General features: G+C 49.6%; 1 protein-coding gene across 1 annotated transcript in view; it reads left to right on the top strand.

Moving 5' to 3' along the window:
* The first annotated feature begins 624 nt into the window (after positions 1 to 624).
* The window catches only part of LOC103677243 (zinc finger protein 501-like), a 25,401-nt gene continuing 22,719 nt past the window's right edge, over positions 625 to 3,306 (top strand). Inside the window, exon 1 of the mRNA XM_008706496.2 lies at positions 625 to 873. The gene's annotated coding sequence lies outside the window, so the exon portion shown is untranslated. The remainder of the gene's footprint in view (positions 874 to 3,306) is intronic.

The following is a 3,306-nucleotide window of genomic DNA, read 5'->3' as shown; positions in this document are numbered from 1 at the left end:
GTTTTCCTGCTTCAGGGTAGTCCAGCATCCCTCTACAATATTTCCTGGCATGACCCAATCTGTTTTTTTCTCTCGTCCGTGATCAAACACAGAGCGACTGATAAAACCAACTCTTAACGCTTCATAGTGTATGGATTTGAATTGCAACGTGACGTGTTAGCTTCTGCTACCAGTGAACACATTTTGAGCCTGCATGACTACGGATGACAAGTGTATTTGGATCTGTAGCCTTTGGGAGTATCTGAAATATGTTTAGCCTCTGGGAGCAAGCTGAACTTCACGGAGTCCGAAATAACACGTCCCCACACGCTTGAGTGAACAGCTACGGGCAACACACAACACGCCCTCCAAAACTTGAGTTCTGCTTCTTTAAGGAGGGACAAAACCCCTTCTAATCTCTTGGACTCGTAGACACCACCTCCCAGCGCACCTCGCGGGTCTAAAAGTGTCTGCAGGTGGGCTGCGGAGCGCCCTTACCCTCGGCGTCTGAATGTGTGGGAACTACATTACCCCGTATGCTCCGCGCCTAACGGCCGCCTCGCTCAACCAATGAAGGCTCAGAACAGGGGCCTTCCGTATGTGACACCGAACGCGGGGCGGGACTTCCGGCGTCCTCCTCCGGGCGGTCATTTTGGCTTCTCCCCTGTGTTCATCCGGGCAGAAGTTCCGGAGAGCTGGGTGTGCGCGAGGTGACTTGCAGGAGAAGGACTCAGAGGAGTCGTTGACCCAGCCATACAGAGGCGGGTCTGAGGCTTGGCGACGCCGCCCGGGGTGCCCCGCACCAGGGCCGGTATAAGAACCGCCTGCCCGCTCCCGGCCCCGCTCCGCCCACAGGCCCGGATGGCGGCAGCCACGCTGAGGGACCCGGCTCAGGTAAATGCTGCGTTTTCCGCCCCTCGCCGCCACCCAGATCCTAAAGCTCCGGTTGAGGAGCGCCTCCTCACGTCCTCACATCCCAGGTCCTACTGTTTAGGATAACGAGGCACTAGTAGGTGGAGTCCCATTTCTGACAATGGCTCTGAATAAACAAGACGTCTCAGCTTCCCTGTTTAATTTTTACTGTTGTGATTAGGTGTGGGGGAGTGTTGCCCGCAGAGGAACCGACCTGTGCAAAGGCGTGGAGGTGCCACTGAGCTGGGAGTATTCGGGAAAGCTGGGGGCTCTTGTGCTTGCGGGGAACAGTGTTTGAGGCGGAGTCACACCTGGAATAGCAGGCTGAGGGTTCTGCCTGCATTCTCAGGACTCTGGAGGCTGTGGATAGTTTTAAACAAAGGAGCGACACGAATTACATTAGGGTTTTAAAAGCTTCACAGAGGTTGTTGATTGGAAAAACAGACTGAAGGAGGGTGATTGGAGACATTGAGGTATTAGGAGGTTGACTTTTCTTCGCGGTCACAGAGCCAGTAAGATGAAACACTGAGGCATAAAAGGTAGACATTCAGTTATAAATTCACCTGGCTTACCGGCCAGGCATGGATACACAGGAGTCTGAGCCCCTTGAAACCCGACATTGTTGTATTCATCTATAACCTGCCTGTTAAAACATGACTACGGACGCACTTGAACCTACTCAGTACACAGGTATGTGTAGGGTGTCCTAGTCCCTCACTAGCTCCTACTCCTGCACATATATTCTCCATTGTAGTGTCTGGGGACTCTACATGCCATTCCTCCAGACCTTGGGTGTAGGGACCCTGGAGAAACCCCACGCCTCCGCCCAGCGTCCATAGGAGGAATTAAATGGAGATATTTCCATTTTTGGCACCTGATGTAAACAGTTGTGGAAAGGTTATCTCAATACAGGGATGTAAACATGTTTGGAGGTAGAGGTAAGCTGGGAGCATTAAGGAAACCATAGATTCCCTTTCCTTCAGGTGGGAGCAGTAAGACGGGATTCAGGACTGGAATGGCTGCCTGAGAAGTTGTTTATCTTTACCGGAGGTGATGGTAATTTAGGATTAGAGGTGGGAGATGATCTTAGCCAGGTCTTAACAGACTTCATCTGGCTGCATGGTAGAGAACAGATTGTGAGGATGAGGGAAGAGGAAGGAAAACTAAGGTGTAGTCCACTGTAGTGGTCCAGTTGAGGGTTCATGGGACAGAGTGGTGGCTTAGAGGCTGGATTCTGGATCTATTTTTATTTAGAGTCAACTATATTTCCTAATGTTCAAGGGAAGTCACATGATTGGTCTGCTTGTATTGCTGTGTAACAAAATACCACAATCTCGGTGATTTATAAACCATAGAAATTTATTTCTCACGGTTCCAGAGGTGAGAAGTCCAAGATCAGGATGCCTACATGGTCAGGTTCTGTGTCTAGTGAGGGCCTCCTTCCTAATTTCCACCCAAAGGCCCCAGTTCCTAATACCATCAGTTTGTGGGGGGTAGAGTGTCAAAATATGAATTTTGGGGGGACACAAACATTTTTTCTAGAACAGTGAGGAAGTGAAGCACAGGATTCAGAGATGACCGTAAGGTTTTGATCTAAACAACAGGAAGGATGAAAATTCCAACTGATATGGGGAAGTTCGTCATAGAGTAATTTTAACTGGGGATATCAGGAACTTTCTTTTGGCTATTTTAAGATCTGAGTTGTTTCAGAGACCACTGAGTGAAGGCATCAAGTAGGCAGCTGGACACCCACATCTGGAATTCTGGGGAGGGGTTCAGGATGGAGACATCCAATATACTGTGGCTACTGTATATGTCCAGGCAGGTGAGTTATTTTTGGGAGGGGCAGTCTCTAGGTGATGATGATAAAACCATTTTCAGACTAGGAAAGGAAAGGTGGTGGCTGAGAACTGAGCCTCTTGCTTGGATATTTGGTTGATGGCATTGAGTTTCACATACTCAAGTTAGAGAAGTGGCATGAAGAGAGAAAATGTCAAGGACAGGGCAGACTCAGAGCTGATGAAGGGAACCAACAGAACAGTGGACATGAGGTGGATACAGAGGCGTAGGACTTGGCACGTTAATGCTCAGTCTTTGGAGCTAGTGTTTATTCCACTCAGAGGACTTTATGGATTTCGTGGCAACTTTGGTGGGTCCTGGGATATTTCATTCAGTCTGGAGGATGACGTTAGGGGCAAATCTGTGAGAACCACTAGGACTCAGGTGGGTAACTAGTGGGGCTGGGCTTTGAAAGAGGGTTAAGTCAAAAGAGGAAAGTCCTGACTGCAGAAGACACAGCAGGTGCAGCACAGATATGGAATGAGGCCATGAGTATCTGAAATCTGCAGGTCATTCTGGGCTGTGGAGTTTGTAGCAAGAAACAGACTTAAGCCGGGGGGGGGGGGGGGGGGGGGG

This window comes from Ursus maritimus, unplaced genomic scaffold (assembly GCF_017311325.1).
Source record: "Ursus maritimus isolate PB19 unplaced genomic scaffold, ASM1731132v1 scaffold_19, whole genome shotgun sequence".
Classification (NCBI taxonomy): Eukaryota; Metazoa; Chordata; class Mammalia; order Carnivora; family Ursidae; genus Ursus; species Ursus maritimus.
The sequence above is the reverse complement of the archived record's forward strand: the minus strand, read 5'-3'. Positions and strand labels throughout refer to the sequence as shown.